The sequence below is a fragment of the Heptranchias perlo genome, chromosome 1 (genome assembly GCF_035084215.1).
Source record: "Heptranchias perlo isolate sHepPer1 chromosome 1, sHepPer1.hap1, whole genome shotgun sequence".
Lineage (NCBI taxonomy): Eukaryota > Metazoa > Chordata > Chondrichthyes > Hexanchiformes > Hexanchidae > Heptranchias > Heptranchias perlo.
The window spans coordinates 131,842,922-131,861,028 of NC_090325.1; positions in this window are offsets into that span (position 1 = coordinate 131,842,922).

An 18,107-nucleotide genomic window follows, 5' to 3' on the forward strand; every position below is an offset into this window, starting at 1 on the left:
AGGTAAAGTAGGTAAAAAAGGAAAAAGCAGGAACTAAGCGTCACAAAACAGATTTGAAAGTTCTTTATCTGAATGCACGTAGCATTCGTAATAAAATGGACGAGTTAACGGCACAAATAACTACGTATGGGTATGATCTTGTGGCCATTACAGAAACATGGCTGCAGGGTGACAACGACTGGGAATTAAATATGCCAGGGTATTTAACAATCAGGAAGGACAGGCAGGAAGGAAGGGGAGGTGGGGTGGCTATGTTAATAAAGGAAGGAATCACTGTAATACAGAGAAATGATATTGGGACAAAGCATCAAGATAATGAAACAGTTTGGGTGGAGATAAGGAATAATAAGGGAAAAAAAACATTAGTGGGCGTAGTATATAGGCCTCCTAATAGTTGCAACTCTGCTGGAAGAAGTATTAATCAGGAGATAATCGGGGCATGTAATAAGGGAACAGCCATAATTATGGGGGATTTTAATTATCATATTAACTGGACAAATCAAATTGGGCAGAGCAGCCTTGAGGACGAGTTCATTGAGTGCATCAGGGATGGATTTCTTGAGCAGTATGTAACTGATCCTACAAGGGGGCAGGCAACCTTGGACCTGGTCCTGTGTAATGAGTCAGGATTAATTAATAATGTCCTAGTTAAGGATCCCCTTGGAACGAGCGACCACAACATGGTTGAATTCCATATCCAATTAGAGGGTGAGAAGGTTGATTCTCAAACAAGCGTACTGAGCTTGAATAAAGGAGACTATGATGGTATGAGAGCGGAATTGATTAAAGTGGACTGGGAAAATAGATTAAAGGGTAAGACGGTACATGAGCAGTGGTGTTCATTTAGGGAGTTATTTTACAACTTTCAAAATAAATATATTCCACTGAGGAAAAAAGGGTGTAAAAGAAATGACAGCCACCCGTGGCTAAGTAAAGAAATCAAGGATAGTATCCGACTAAAACAAGGACATATAAGGTAGCCAAACTTGGTGGGAGGATAGAAGATTGGGAATTCTTCAAAAGACAGCAAAAAGTAACTAAAGGATTGATTAAGAAAGGGAAGTTAGATTATGAAAAGAAATTAGCAAAAAATATAAAAACAGATAGCAAGAGTTTCTATAGTTATATAAAAAGAAAAAGGGTGGCTAAGGCAAACATAGGTCCCTTAGAGGATGAGACCGGGAAATTAATGGTGGGAAACATGGAGATGGCAAAAATGCTGAACAAATATTTTGTTTCAGTCTTTACAGTAGAGGACACTAAGAATATCCCAACACTGGACAAACAGGGGACTCTCGGGGGGGAGGAGCTAAATACGATTAAAATCACTCAAGAGATGGTACTCAGTAAAATAATGGGACTCAAGGCGGATAAATCCCCTGGACCTGATGGCTTCCATCCTAGGGTCTTGAGGGAAGTGGCAGTAGGGATTGTGGATGCTTTGGTGATAGTTTTCCAAAATTCCCTGGACTCAGGAGAGGTCCCGGCAGATTGGAAAACTGCTAATGTAACACCGTTATTTAAAAAGGGTAGTAGGCAGAAGGCTGGAAATTATAGGCCAGTTAGCTTAACATCTGTGGTGGGTAAAATTTTGGAGTCTATTATTAAGGAGACAGTAACGGAACATTTAGATAAGCATAATTTAATAGGACAAAGTCAGCATGGCTTTATGAAGGGGAAGTCATGTCTGACAAATTTGCTTGAGTTCTTCGAGGATATAACGTATAGGGTGGATAAAGGGGAACCAGTGGACGTAGTGTATTTAGACTTCCAGAAGGCATTCGACAAGGTGCCACATAAAAGATTATTACTTAAGATAAAAAATCACGGGATTGGGGGTAATATTCTGGCATGGGTGGAGGATTGGTTATCAAACAGGAAGCAGAGAGTTGGGATAAATGGTTCATTTTCGGACTGGCAACCAGTAACCAGTGGTGTTCCACAGGGGTCGGTGCTGGGTCCCCAACTCTTTACAATCTATATTAACGATTTGGAGGAGGGGACCGAGTGCAACATATCAAAATTTGCAGATGATACAAAGATGGGAGGGAAAGTAGAGAGTGAGGAGGACATAAAAAACCTGCAAGGGGATATAGACAGGCTGGGTGAGTGGGCGGAGATTTGGCAGATGCAATATAATATTGGAAAATGTGAGGTTTTGCACTTTGGCAGGAAAAATCAGAGAGCAAGTTATTTTCTTATTGGCGAGAGACTGGAAAGTACTGCAGTACAAAGGGATCTGGGGGTCCTAGTGCAAGAAAATCAAAAAGTTGGTATGCAGGTGCAGCAGGTGATCAAGAAAGCCAACGGAATGTTGGCTTTTATTGCTAGGGGGATAGAATATAAAAACAAGGAGGTATTGCTGCAGTTATATAAGGTATTGGTGAGACCGCACCTGGAATACTGCATACAGTTTTGGTCTCCATACTTAAGAAAAGACATACTTGCTCTCGAGGCAGTACAAAGAAGGTTCACTCGGTTAATCCCGGGGATGAGGGGGCGGACATATGAGGAGAGGTTGAGTAGATTGGGACTCTACTCATTGGAGTTCAGAAGAATGAGAGGCGATCTTATTGAAACATATAAGATTGTGAAGGGTCTTGATCGGGTGGATGCAGTAAGGATGTTCCCAAAGATGGGTGAAACTAGAACTAGGGGGCATAATCTTAGAATAAGGGGCTGCTCTTTCAAAACTGAGATGAGGAGAAACTTCTTCACTCAGAGGGTGGTAGGTCTGTGGAATTTGCTGCCCCAGGAAGCTGTGGAAGCTACATCATTAGATAAATTTAAAACAGAAATAGACAGTTTCCTAGAAGTAAAGGGAATTAGGGGTTATGGGGAGCGGGCAGGAAATTGGACATGAAGCTGAGTTCGGATCGGTCAATGCCCTGTGGGTGGCGGAGAGGGCCCAGGGGCTATGTGGCCGGGTCCTGCTCCGACTTCTTGTGTTCTTTAGATTTGTGGTTGGGATCAGATCAGCCATGATCTTATTGAATGGCGGAGCAGGCTCGAGGGGCCGATTGGCCTACTCCTGCTCCAATTTCTTATGTTCTTCTGTTTAAAACAGGACAGTCTCAAATCAGTACACTAACAGGAAAAAGAAACACTTCTGTACAGTGTGTCACATCTGCAGCTACAGAGGTTGCATGAGGTCCAGATCACTTTTTGGCATGTATATGGTCAGTGGAGAGGGACGATGGGAAACTCTGGGTGTGGAACTCCATAGAGAAACAACACCCTCATCGGTGCGAGCTCATCAATGTCCCGGCTGCTGGGCCCTGACTCACTGTGCCTACTGATCTGTGTAACAGTAGAACTGACAGCACCAAAGAGATATGCAAAGACACTGATAATGTTTATCTCAATCTGATCAGCCAATATCTGGAAACTAAAGGAGAAAACATGCTGTACAATGGAGGCCAAGGCCTGTTGCCTATGGGGTCTCCAGTGATGATGTCCTAGAGTTGCCACATGATCCACAGTGGTCTGCAGTGCACTGAATGTAATGTTTCTTGGACCTACCTTTGCAGACCTTCTGAGGTTTCAAAACTTCTTTCTGACTTGCAACCATATTCTGTGGGTGTTGTTCTCAAAGTTGACATGTGTTGGAACCTCCTGGCACGCATTCAGCACAATACTTCTGTTAGATTTATGCCCATGTATTGCACTAATCTAACAGATGTATCATGCAAAATATGGCAACCTTCCTGAGCTACACCTACTTGAGCAGCACCCCCACATTAGCATCGGAAAACTTTAGGCTCTTCCTGCTATTTCCATGGTTGCTATCTTATTCCTTAATATCTTATTGTAAATTTATACAAAACTCGCCTCTGCCAACACCACAGACGTTCGGACCCATCTCAGGCTTTTAAAGCCAGATCTTCAAACACACACACACACACACACACACACACACACACACATCCTTAATATTAATAAGGTGGACCATAGAAGTTTAAGTGTGGCCCAGCTCTCCAACCAAATCAGTGGGTGTGAAGCTATAATGCCTGTTTCTCTCTGAACTGCATCTAGACTGGAAATTCTACACTACTGTTTTTCATTTCTGGTGAGGAGCAACAGTTCAACATAATTTTTGTCATGATTAGACCACACGTGATTGACAAAATTATACATTTAGGTGTGAATTGCATTGTCATGTCACTGTTGAGTCCTGCTCTGCTCTGCCAAAACTGCTCGCTACTCCAGGATCATCTTGGAATGCAAAGATAACCCTTGGATTCTTTCTCCACTACCAACCATCCCCTTAAACCCCATCTCTCTGCCCACTCCACCTTCCAACAAGTGCAAGGAGCTCATGGACTTCTTTGTCACTAAGATTGAGACCATCTGATCAGTTGCCTCTGCCGCATCCCTCCCTGCCCTTGCCCACCAAGCCAAGCTTTCCCCAAGGTTACCCCCTGCCCTGCATCTTTCTCTAATTTCTCTCCTATCTCCTTTCATGCTCTCTCTGAGCTCATTTTGTCCATGAGACCCATCTCCTGCTCTCTCGTCCCTATTCCCACTAAACTGCTGACCATTCAACCTCTTTTTCTGATCCCCATGCTAGCTGGTATCATAAACAGTTCCCTCTCCTCAGGTACTGTCTCCCTCCCTTTCAAATTGGCCATCATCACCTCTCTCCTCAAAAAACCCAAAACCATGCCCATCTTTCTTGCAACTCCATGTTTGAATCTCTCCAATCAGATTTCCTACCCTGATACGGCCCTAATCAAAGTCACAAATGACATCCTGTGTGACTGAAGTAAACTATCTCTCCTCATCCTGCTCAACCTGTCTGCAGCCTTTGACATGGTTGATCACATCATCCTTCTCCAACGCCTCTCCTCTGCTGTCCAGCTGGGTGGGACTACCCTCGCCTGGTTCCATTCCTACTCATCCAGTCGTAGCCAGGGAATCTCCTGCAATGGCTGCTCTTCCCGCCCCTCCAGTGTTATCTCTGGAGCCCCTCAAGGATTTATCCTTGGCCCTCTCCTATTTTTCATACAAAGCTACGCCTTGACAATATCATCCGAAAACACATTTGTCAGGTTCCACATGTACGCTGATGACACCCAGCTCTGCATCACCACCACCTCTCTCTCACCCTCCACTGCCTCTGTGTTATTAGACGAAGTCCTGGATGAGTCGAAATTTCCTCCAATTAAATATTGGGAAGACTACTGAGAGCGGAGCGCGGGATCAGCGATAAAAGGAGGAGACCGAGAGAGGAGAGAGAGAGCGGAGCACGGAATCAGTGATAAAAGGAGAAGTGAGAGAGGAGACTGAGAGCAGGGAGAGTGGTGAAAAACCACCTAAAGTGACGCCAGCACAAAGGAAGGAGCTAATTGGTGAGTAGCTGGTGAGTGGTTTTTTTAAGTCTTTAAGTTTATTTTTGTTAAGTTTAGTTGTTAATATAATAAATCGAGGCATGGCAAGGAACCTCAGACCTGTCGAATGCGCACCTTGTGCCATGTGGGAATTCCAGGATGCTTCCCGTGTCCAAGACAACCACAGGTGCAGGAAGTGTCGTCAGCTGGAGGAGATCGAGCTCCAGATTTCGGATCTTGAGCAGCAGCTGGTGTCACTGCAGTGCACCCGCGAGGTTGGGAGCTACATGGAGAGCACGTTTCAGGAGGTGGTCACCCACAGGTTAAAAGAGTGCAGGCAGAGAGGGACTGGGTGACCGCCAGACAGACAAGGAGGACCAGACAGGTAGTGCAGGAGTCCCCTGAGGGCATCTCACTCTCTGACCAGTACTGGTGAGGGAGAGAGAGGGTTCCACTGGGGAGTGCAGCCAGAGCCAAGACCATAGCACTATGGGTGGCTCAGCTGTATGGAGTAGGGGAGGAGAAAGGTCAAGAGAGCGATAGTGATAGGGGAATCTATAGTTAGGGCAACAGACTGGCGTTTCAGTGGCCGCAGTCGTGATTCCAGGATGTTGCCTCCCTGGTGCCAGGGTTAAGGATATCACTGAGCGGCTGCAGAAGGGCGAGGGTGAACAGCCAAAGGTCGTGGACCATATTGGTACCAACGGCATAGGTAAAAAGAGGGATGGGGTCCTGAGGGCAAATTTTAAAGAGCTAGGAAAGAGATTAACAAGCAGGGCCTCAAAAGTAGTAATCTTCGGATTACACCCGGTGCCACAGCAAGTATAGAAATAGGAAGATAGAGCAGATGAATGTGTGGCTGGAGAGATGGTGCAGGAGGGAGGGCTTTAGATTCCTGGGATATTGGGACCAGTTCTGGGGGAGGTGGGGCCTGTACAGGTCAGACAGGTTGCACCTCAAAAGAGCTGGGACAATGTTCTCGTGGGGAGGTTCGCTAGTGCTGTTGGGGGGAGGGTTTAAACTAATTTGGCAGGGGGATGGGCACCAGGACGTAGCATTGGAAAGGAGAAGCAAGGTGCACAAAGGATTGGGAGAGACAGATAGCACTAGAATAAGAAATAGTACAGTAACAGGTGGGATCAGACTAAGAGACAGTACAAGAAAGTCTAAGGTTGGTTTGCAATGCATGTGTGTAAACACACAAAGTGTGTTAAACAAGGTTAGTGAGCTGCAGGCTCAAATAGCCACATGGGAATATGATGTCATGGCGATAACGGAGACCTGGCTCAAAAAAGGGTGAGATTGGGTACTAAATATTCCTGGATTCAAGGTGTTCAGGAAAGATAGGGAATGGAAGAAAGTCGGGGGTGGGGGGTGGTAGTCTTGATTAAGGAGAATATTGCAGTGCTGGAGAGGGAGGATGTCCTGGAGGGGTCAAGGACAGAATCTATTTGGTTAGAGTTAAGAAACAATAGAGGTGCCATTACACTACTGGGCATATTCTATAGGCCACCAACTAGTGAGAAGGATATAGAGGAGCAAATTTTTAGGGAAATTACAGAGAGGTGCAAAAGCCAAAGAGTAGTGATAACGGGAGACTTCAACTATCCTAATATAGACTGGGATAATAATAATATAAGGGGCAAAGAGGGGGAGGAATTTTTGAAGTGTGTTCAGGAGAACTTTCTTGACCTGTATGTTTCCAGCCCAATGAGGAAGGAGGCATTGCTGGATTTGGTTTTGGGGAGAGGCAGGCCAAGTGGAGCAAGTGTCAGTGGAGGAACATTTAGGGAACAGCGATCATAGTATCATAAGGTTTAGAATAGCTATGGAAAAGGACACGGACCACTCTAAAGTAAAAATACTCAATTGGAGGAGGGCCAATTTCAATGGGGTGTGAACAGATCTGGCCCAGGTAAATTGGAATCATAGATTGGCAGGCAAAACTGTAATTGAACAATGGGCGACCTTTAACGAGGAGATGGTTCGGGTACAGTCTAGGTACATTCCCACGAGGGAGAAAGTTAGGGCAACTAAAGTGAGAGCTCCCTGAATGATAAAAGAGATAGTGAGTAAGATGAAACAGAAAAAAGGGGCTTATGACAGATGTCAGGTTGATAACACAAGTGAGAACCAGGCTGAATATAGAAAGTTCAGAGGGGAAGTGAAAAAGGAAATAAGAGGGGCAAAGAGAGAGTATGAGAATAGACTGGCAGCCAACATAAAAGGGAATCCAAAAGCATGTAAATGGTAAATGGGTATTAAGAGGAGGGGTGGGGCCGATTCGGGACCAAAAAGGAGATCTACTCATTGAGGCTGAGGGCATGGCTAAGGTACTAAATGAGTACTTTGCATCTGTCTTTACCAAGGAAGAAGATGTTGCCAGAGTCTCAGTAAAGGAAGATGTAGTTGAGATACTGAATGGGCTAAAAATTGATAAGGAGGAGGTATTGGAAAGGCTGGCTGTACTTAAAGTAAATAAGTCATCTGTCCGGATGGGATGCATCCTAGGTTGCTGAGGGAAGTAAGGGTGGAAATTGCAGAGGTACTGACCATAATCTTCCAAACATCCTTAGATACGGGGGGTGGTGCCAGAGGACTGGAGAATTGCATATGTTACACCCTTGTTCAAAGGTGAGCCAGCTCAGGCTTGTTAAAGACAAATCATGTTTAACTAACTTGATAGAGTTTTTTGATGAGGTAACAGAGAGGGTAAATGAGGGTAATGCAGTTGATGTGGTGTATATGGACTTTCAAAAGTCATTTGATAAAGTGCCACATAATAGGTTTGTCATCAAGACTGAAGCCCTTGGAATAAAAGGGCCAGTAGCAGCATGGATACAGAATTGGCTAAGTAGAGAGTAGTGGTGAACGGTTGTTTCTTGGACTGGAGGGAGGTGTACAGTAGTGGTTCCCCAGGGGTCGGTACTAGGATCACTGCTTTTCTTGATATATATTAATGACTTGGACTTGGGTGTACAGGGCACAATTTCCAAATTTGCAAATGACACAAAACTTGGAGTGTAATGAACAGCGAGGAGGATAGTGATAGACTTCAAGAAGAGATAGACAGGCTGGTGGCATGGGTGGACACATGGCAGATGAAATTTAATGCAGAAAAATGTGAAGTGATACACTTTGGTAGGAAGAATGAGGAGAGGCAATATAAATTAAAGGACACAATTGTAAAAGTGGTACAGGAGCAGAGAGATCTTGGGGTATATGTACTCAAATCGTTGAAAGGCAGGTTGAGAAATAAGTTAAAAAAGCTTACGGGATCCTGGGCTTTATAAAATAGGAACATAGGAACAGGAGTAGGCCATTCAGCACCTTGTGCCTGCTCTGTCATTTGATAAGATCATGGCTGATCTGTGATCTAACTCCATCTACCTGCCTTTGGCCCATATCCCTTAATACCTTTGGTTGCCAAAAAGCTATCTATCTCAGATTTAAATTTAGCAATTGAGCTAGTATCAATTGCCATTTGCGGAAGAGAGTTCCAAACTTCTACCACCCTTTGTGTGTAGAAATGTTTTCTAATCTCACTCCTGAAAGGCCTGGCTCTAATTTTTAGACTTTTCCCCCTACCCCTAGAATCCCCAACCAGCGGAAATAGTTTCTCTCTATCCACCCTATCTGTTCCCCTTAATATCTTATAAACTTCGATCAGATCACCCCTTAATCTTCGAAACTCTAGAGAATACAACCCCAATTTGTGTAATCCCTCCTCGTAACTAACCCTTGAAGTCCAGGTATCATTCTAGTAAACCTACGCTGCACTCCCTTCCAAGGCCAATATGTCCTTCCGAAGGTGCGGTGCCCAGAACTGCTCACAGTACTCCAGGTGCGGTCTAACCAGGGTTTTGTATAGCTGCAGCGTAACTTCTGCCCCCTTGTACTCCAGTCCTCTAATTATAAAGGCCAGCATTCCATTAGCCTTATTGATTATTTTCTGCACCTGTTCATGACATTTCAATGATCTATGTACCAAGTACAAAAGAGTACAAAAGCAAGGAAGTCATGATGAACCTTTATAAAACACTGGTTCGGCCACAACTGGAGTATTGTGTCCAGTTCTGGGCATCGATTTTAGGAAAGATGTGAAGGCCTTATAGAGGGTGCAGAAGAGATTTACTGGAATGATTCCAGGGATGAGGGATTTTAGTTATGTGGATAGACTGGAGAAGCTGGGTTCGTTCTCCTCGGAACAGAGAAGGTTGAGAGGAGATTTGATAGAGTTATTCAAAATCACAAAGGGTCTAGACAGAATGGATAGAGGGAAACTGTTCCCATTGGCAGAAGGGTCAAGAACCAGAAGACATAGATTTAAGGTGATTGGCAAAAGAACCAAAGGTGATATGAGGAAAAAGTTTTTTACACAGTGAGTGGCTAGGATTTGGAATGCACTGCCAGAGTGGGTGGTGGAGGCAGATTCAATCATGACCTTCAAAAGGGAACTGGATAAGTACTTGAAAGGAAAAAATTTCCAGGGCTACGGAGATAGGGCGGGGGAGTGGGACTAGCTGGATTGCTCAAGCATAGAGCCAGCACGGACTTGATGGGTTGAATGGCCTCCTTCCATGCTGTAACCTTTCTATGATTCTATGACTGAACCCATTGTCTTCCTTCCCCACAACAAACTCCTGTTCTCAAGCCATCAATTACATTCCCTCCCTGGCCACTGACTCAGACTGAACCAGACTGTTCACAACCTCGGCATCCTATTTGACCCTGAGCTGAACTTCCGACCCCATATCTTCTCCATCACAAAAACACCCTCCTTCCACCTCTGTAATATTGGCTGTCTCTGCCCCTGCCTCAGTCCATCTGCTGGTGAAACCCTTATCCATACTTTTGTTACCTCCAGACTCGACAATTCCAATGTTCTCCTGGGGGGCCTCTTATCTTCCATCTTCTATAAATTTGAGCTCATCCAAAACTCTGCTGCTTGTATTGTAACGCACACCAAGTCCCGTTCACCCATCACCCCTGTGCTCACTGATCTACATTGGCTCCCGGTCCTGCAATGCCTCAATTTTAAAATCCTCATCCTTGTGTTCAAATCCCTCCATGGCCTCACCCCTCCTTATCTCTGTAATCTCCTCTTGCCCCACAACATTCCACAAACTCTGCATTCCTCCAATTTTAGTCTCTGGTCCATGAAATCTGTAACTCCCCTAAAAAGCTGTTGAGGCTAGGTCAATTGAAAATTTCAAAACAGAGATTGATAGATTTTTCTTAGGCAAGAGTATTAAGGGTATGGAACCATGGCGGGGAGATGGAGTTAAGATACGGATCAGCCATGATCTAACCAAATGGTGGAACAGGCTCGAGGGGCTGAATGGCCTACTCCTATTCCCATGTTCCTATGTTTGCCCCTCCCTTCACACTACTTTCGGCCGGCGTGCCTTCAGCCGTCTAGGCCCTAAACTCTGGAATCCCTTTCTAAACCTCTCCACCATTTCACCTCTCTCTCCTCCTTTACGACGTTCCTTAAAACCTACCTCTTTAACCAAGCTTTTAGTCACCTGTCCTAATGTCTGCTTCTTTGGCTCGGTGTCAATTGTTGTCTGATTATGCTGCTGCGAAGCACCTTGAGACGTTTTACTATGTTAAAGGCGCTATATAAATGCACGTTGTTGTTATTGTTGTTAAATGAACAGAATAATCATTACACTGAATTACAACTTATTTTGTAACACACTTTGTAACATAGAATCATAGAAATGTTACAGCATGGAAGGAGGCCATTTGGCCCATCGAGTCCGAGCCAGCTCTATGCAAGAGCAATCCAGCTAGTCCCAATCCCCCACCCTATCCCCGTAGCCCTTCACATTCTTTCCTTTCAAGTACTTATCCAGTTCCCTTTTGAAAGCCACAATTGAATCTGCCTCCATCACCCGCTCAGGCAGTGCATTCCAGATCATAACCATTTGCTGGATGTTGCAAAGCATTTTACAGCCAATGAAGTAATTTTGAAGTGTAGTCGCTGTTGTAATGTAGGAAACATAACAGCCAAGTTGCGCACAGCAAGTTCCCACAAACAGCGATATTATAATGACCAGCTGTTGGTTGAGGGATAAATATTGGCCAAGATATTGGCGATAGCTCCTCTGCTCTTCTTCAAAATAGTGTCATGGGATTTTTTACGCCCACCTGAGAGAGCAGAAGGGGTCTCCGTTTAAAGTCTCATCTGAAAGACGGCACTTCTGCCAGTACAGCACTCCCTCAGTACTGCACTGTAGTGTCAACCTAGATTATGTACTCAAATCTTTGGTGTGGGCTAATCCATTTTTCAGACTATTGTTCTCACTTAATCAACATGGCCCGGTGCTTAAGGAGAGAGCTTTCTCTCTTTAGGTCTGGCTTTCTTAACATGTCTTGCTGACTGCCTGTAGTTCCTGAGCTGAGCAGCAAGCCAAAACATTGACCCTTGACAGCATCCCCCCCCCAAACTTGTTGTGCCTGAAGATTGGCCAGTTGACCTGCCAATCAAAGCAGCTGCTGTCCTCCTAGGAGAGGGTTTTTGTCAGGTAACCACATCCTGAGCCTGCATGAATGCTGTGCCTTCCCAACATACCATGCGTGAATGTTCATTGGAAACATTGGAATTTGTTCACAATTCACCTATTATTCCAAACTGATAAGGTTAATAGTTCCAATAGCTGACTCATTAAGACACCTGGCCCTCTATTATTTCAGCAGCTGAGGCTTTTTACCTCTGTCAAGTCAAAAAAAAGATGTTGGACCTTTTGGAATTAAACCTCAGAACCTTGAATCTAACTGTCATATTGTGGGGTCTTTAGCCTATTTTTCCACAGAAAGAATTAGGGAAAAAAGTTCTGTGATTTAATGCATTGTGCATTCATGCAAGTAAAAAAAGGTCTGAAGCAATATAGTTACAATACTAATGAGCTGGCCCTGATGTTGTTTCCCCCAAAGAATGTAAAAAAGCAATTCATTAGCCTGTCTCAGTATTAAAAAAAATCTGTATTGGAAAATCTTTGATCCCGTTTTCTAGCTGTGAATAGCAAGAGAAAAAATACAGGCAGTGAGGCTTTTTGAAACAAGAAGACTGCAAAAACAGTCAGGTATGTTGAAGAGAAAGCTGTGAGGGCTTTTGCTAAATTAAAGAAGTTAGAAATGCTGGAGGATAGTTAGAAGCCCTCTTGTTTAAGTAAAGTAAGACACCCCACTAATGTGGGGTAGTGTGGTATATTCTTTATTGTGTATTATTATATGAAGATAAATTGTACAGGTTGAATTTAATGAGTCTAATTTATTGGTTGTTCTGTATGTTTACGTTACCGTGAAACAAAGCAGCTTGACAATTGCCTCATGTCACCAAAATTTTGCTTGGTCCACCTTTGGAGAGATTGAAGTAGCATGTGTGTGAAAGGCATAAATATCCAATCCAGATCAGAAGGGGATTACACCATCGTGCAAGTAGATATAGGGATGTACGAGTCAACTCCCACAAAACTAAGGTGCTCAGACCACCACAGAACCTTAGAAGGTATCTACGGAAGACACCAAATTGTAACACCAGTTTTATATCTAAACCATATTATAGCTTAAACCAAAAATTCCTTCTGAGCCAAATAGTAGGAAATCCTGAAATGTAACAATGTTCTTTATCATAACTGACATCCATTTGGACCGAGACTCACTGAGACTCACTCACTTTGTTTTAAATATATAACCTATTTATTTTAAATATATAACCGATTTGAATACTTCTCACCCTGAATAGTAAGCACTACTCTAAAGGACTGATTTTTTGAATGCATACTCCTGGCAGGGAGCCTTGTCTGTTGGGAGTGCATATTGGGAAATCTCCCTCATAGGGATGAACAATCGTGGGGAGTACTCCCTGCCACAAGTGTGATTTATAAAATCAACCCTTATATGTTTCAATGGATATGCAATCTATCTCACTCTTTTTGATCATAAATCTAATTTCTAGGTTCTTCATTGTTGTCAGATCTGCGTTACTTGCTGGGGTTTCGAAAATCGCGGCAATCCCGTTCGGGTTCGGAAGCCGGCTCCAACCCGCCGACTTCCGACTTTCCCGGGGACCCACCTGTGTGCACGCCGGCGACCGAAAACGGAAGTCCTGCCGGGAATTAAAGAGCCAAATGTACCTCATTAAGGTACTTAAGGCATTTTTCCTGTGACAGATTAAATACTTAGAACAATTTTTAACTTACCTGGGTGGCTTGCTGACTGCTTCTGAGTCATGCCTGGTCAAACCAGGCATGAAGGGCCGGATCAGGGAACAAGAAACTAAATAAATTAAATAAAAAACCATAGATGAAAGTGAAAACACAAAATGAACCTACCTTTGCACCCTGCTCCGATGTCCGATGTTTCCCTCTCCGTGTCCCTGTCTACACCCCTGCGGTGTCCCTCTCTTCACCCCCCCGATCTTCCCTCAATGTCCCCCTCTTCACCCCCTCAATGTCCCCCCAATCTTCCCCCTATGTCCCCCCGATCTTCCCCTCTCCTCCCTGATCTTCCCCTCTCCTCCCCCCTCCCAGTCTTCCAGTCCAGCACCGGATAACATCTGGCTCTCTCTCTTTCTCGCCCCCCCCCCCCCCACCCCTTGCATTGCAGCTCCTGATGGCAGCCAGTCTGTCAATCAGGCTGGCTGCCGGGCACAAAACCCGGAGAAGACGTTAATCACCAGCAATCACCATGTGATCGCGTCAGAAACGGTAAGTTTTGTTCATGCAGGTTTGCCACGAGCATCTTCACCCCCCCGCTGCTAACCCGCCACCATTGTAAAATCGAGCCCAAATTAACACCCCAAATTACTTACAATTATATTGTAGAGCGATAGAAGTTTGACAACTCTTCCTACACCCACCTAAAGAGCATCTTTAATTGTTGTATGCAGTTTAGGGATACTGATACACTGACAGATGATAACATTGTTGTAAGAAAACAAGTTCAGAACTTAATGGATCCCTCAGAATGAAGAGAACTAAATGACTGCCTAATCTTTTGTTTAGATGTATGCAGCTCATTCCAAGATACAGTTTTGCTATTTTAGCAAGAGGCTAGTTGTTCCAAATTTGACTTGATTTAGCAACAACTGTTTTTAAACAAATAGCAAAATTTTTTTTTTAAACGCACTGCTTTGGCCAAAATTGCTAAATATGTTGTTCTTGGTGTCCCTACCTGTAAAGTGTTGATAAAAGTGCATTCTTATAGTTATTATAATTTAACATCTGCGAAAAATGCCATTGCAGATATTTGCCAAAGTCTAGGCTGAAATATTTTGAAAAATGGGAACATAAACATGTTAGGCCATACCATGTCACCTGAATCAGTCTTCAGTATTTGGCTTATGAATCATACACCTTTATGCCTGCGTGTATGTGCATCATAGCCTGTGTGGATTTGATTTTGTTCTTTAACACATTTTACAGCTATCTTGTTCATTTCTTTTTCCAGGCGCTCTGAGTGAGGTCAGGCAATATGGTGTCAAAGCGTGTGTTTGTCAAAAGTTGCCATGGAGACTAATGTGATTGCCTGATGATTCAAAAACTGAAGGGTTAATTACCCAAGTCCCATCTGGCACAGCTCATGCATTCAGTATTCATGCACTTCAGGTTACCAATAATTTAATGAAACTTTTCACAGAATGCAGGGCGGATACCAAACTATAAATTGCTGAACTTTTATGTCAAAGAACCATTATAAAATATCTTAGAAATGAAAAATATCTAATGTTTACATGAGAAGCACAATATAAATGCGAGTTATTGCACCTAGAATTAAGGACTAGGATTTTTCAATTGGTTTCAGGAATATGAACAGAAAGCAATAATCAATCTGTAATATACTGCTCTTTTTGGGCTGGTCTGGGGGATGGAGATACATCTCTGCTCCTAACAAATCTCTGAAACATCATATGTCAGCCATTAGGTCTGGCTTGGGCTTTGTGAATACTGAAACCACACAAATTTAACTTCTTCTCCCTACCCAAAATAACCTTAACCTTGTTAAATGTGATGTGGAGATGCCAGTGATGGACTGGGGTTGACAATTGTAAACGATTTTACAACACCAAGTTATAGTCCAACAATTTTATTTGAAAATCACAAGCTTTCGGAGGCTTCCTCCTTCCTCAGGTGAATGTGGAAATGAAATCCTCGAACCTTTTGCATTCATAAATCACAGAACAATACCTGGTGATTACAGATGGTCTTTCCAACTGCCCGTTGCCAAGGCAATCAAAGTGTTCAGACAGAGAGGTGTTACCTACAGGGCCACCGAATATACAAACAACCAAAAAAAAACATAGAGAGAGAGGCAGAAACATAGAAACATCCGGAAGGAAGAGAAAGACAGCAAATGACCCGTTACATTAAAAACAGATAACCTTTGTTCGCTGGTGGGGTTACGTGTAGCGTGACACGAACCCAAGATCCCGGCTGAGGCCGTCCCCATGGGTGCGGAACCCGGCCACCAACCTCTGCTCGACGATTTTGCGTTGCCGTGTGTCTCGAAGGCCGCCCTGGAGCACGTCCACCCGAAGGTCGGTGGCTGAATGTCCTTGACTGCTGAAGTGTTCCCCGACTGGGAGGGAACCCTCCTGTCTGGCGACTGTTGCACGGTGTTCGCTCATCCGTTGTCGCAGCGTCTGCATGGTCTCGCCAATGTACCATGCTCTGGGGCATCCTTCCCTGCAACGTTAAGTGTGGCCATGGCTCGGCAGCATTAATGTCTAAATATTAGATTTTGATAGAAATATATATTTTGAACTAATTAATAGAAAGAAAGAAAGGAAGGAAGAACCTACATTTATATAGCACATTTCAGGACCTCAGGATGTCCCAAATTACTTCACACCCAATGAAATATTTTTGAAGTGCAGTCACACTTGTAATACAAGCGAACGAGTAGCGAACTTGCGCACAGCAAGGTTCCACAAACAGCAATGAGATAAATGACCAGATAATTTGTTTTAGTGACGTTGGCTGAGGGACAAACGTTGGATGTTATTTGATGTTGATCTGATCATGTAAAATTAATTTGATGATGCTGCCCCTTGTATTTAATAATGAAAGTACATTTTAGAAAACTCTACCATATCTTATGTATGATTTTAGTTGGCATAATCTCTATCAAACTATGTTTATAAATTCAAATTAATTTGCTGGTTTGATTTTAGTTCGATGTTTGTGACAACATTGTAGTTTATATTTTCGGAGCATAGCAACTTTGAAATCAATGGGGTAAATTTTGACTTTTGCGCGGGCGACTGGCAGAGTGCCATTCTGGCGGCAAAGTGATCCCTTCGATTTTGAGGTTCTGGCCTCATTTGAATTCTCCAGGTGAGTTGCAGGGTCCCAATCAGACCTCCCGATACAGCTCACCAGATTGAAGACTGGAAATTGGGCCGGAGCTGCCGTCAGCAAGCTAAGTTGTGAAGGGTGTCACAATTACCGAGTGGGGTGTCCTGGGTCCCAGGGCAGCAGCGGCCCGGGTTATTTTTTGTGGGCCCCAGAGGTGCACTCCTGACCTTCTTGCAGGACCTGCTTCCAGTGGTAAGTTGTTTGCATGTCCAATGACTACCAGGCCCAGGCTAAAGGCTCCCTCCTATGCTATCACTATCGTGAGAAACAGCAACATCTGTGACCACTCATTGCGGCTTACAGTGCGGGACGCAGGCTCAGTTAGTCTAATGGTCTGTGTGATAACAGACCAAATAGCCCCCATTCATTAGAAGTAGTAAAAAGAAATTACAAAGAGAAAAAGGGTAATTCTTTCAATTGAATCAGACAGGTTGTTTAATGGGTGAGCAATCTGATTCATCAGATTACCACCCAGGTAGTGAAGACAAAAATCTACCTCAATCAGGAAATATGGAAATCTGTGGAAGAATGTGGAAGTATTGCAGAGCTGAACAATGGTTATCTGAAAGCAATGTAAGGGATCATCAATGACATTTTATTTCTGCAGATGGAGTGCGACTTTTTTACTGGAAACAGTTGGTGAGAATATCCTGCCTGATATCGCATGTTGCTGGCAGGAGGTGTCCTGTGTCAGTTCCTGTCTCTCCTAGCCAGTCTCATCATGATCCATGCGCAGTAAAAGGAAAGTCTGGCCCATACAAATGTCAGGACAAAGGCTTGATATAGAATCGTAGAATCATAAAACGCAGAAGAAGGCCATTCGGCCCATCGTGCTGTGCCGTCTCTCTGAAAAAGCTACCAATTAGTTCCACTCCCCTGCTTTTTCCACATAGCCCTGCAAACTTTTCCTTTTTAGGTGGAGATGCAATCCCCCTTTGAAAGTTATTATTGAATCTGCTTCCACCACCCTTTCAGGCAGTGCATTCCAGATCATAACAACTCGCTGAGTAAAAAAAATTCTCCTCGTCTCGCCTCTGGCTTTTTTGCGAATTATTTTGAATCTGTGTCCTCTGGTTACCGACGCTCCTGACAATGGAAACAGATTCTCCTTATTTACTCCTTCAAAACCCTTCATAATTTTGAACATCTCTATTAAATCTCACCATAACCTTCTCTGCTCTAAGGTGATACTTGGATGGAAATACATCTAATCAATGGGTTAAGCTATTCCGTTCAAATCAAACATCTTATGCGATTGACATCCTAGAGACTTTTTTAAAGTAATATGTTGGGTTGATGGCTTTATCTGTGCTGAAAACTTGAGTCAGGTTTGCGAGAGGGCCAGAACCATGATTCTTTTCAGACATTTTGACGGACAGCTCTGTAGCTAGGAACCGAGGTTTTAGGCTTA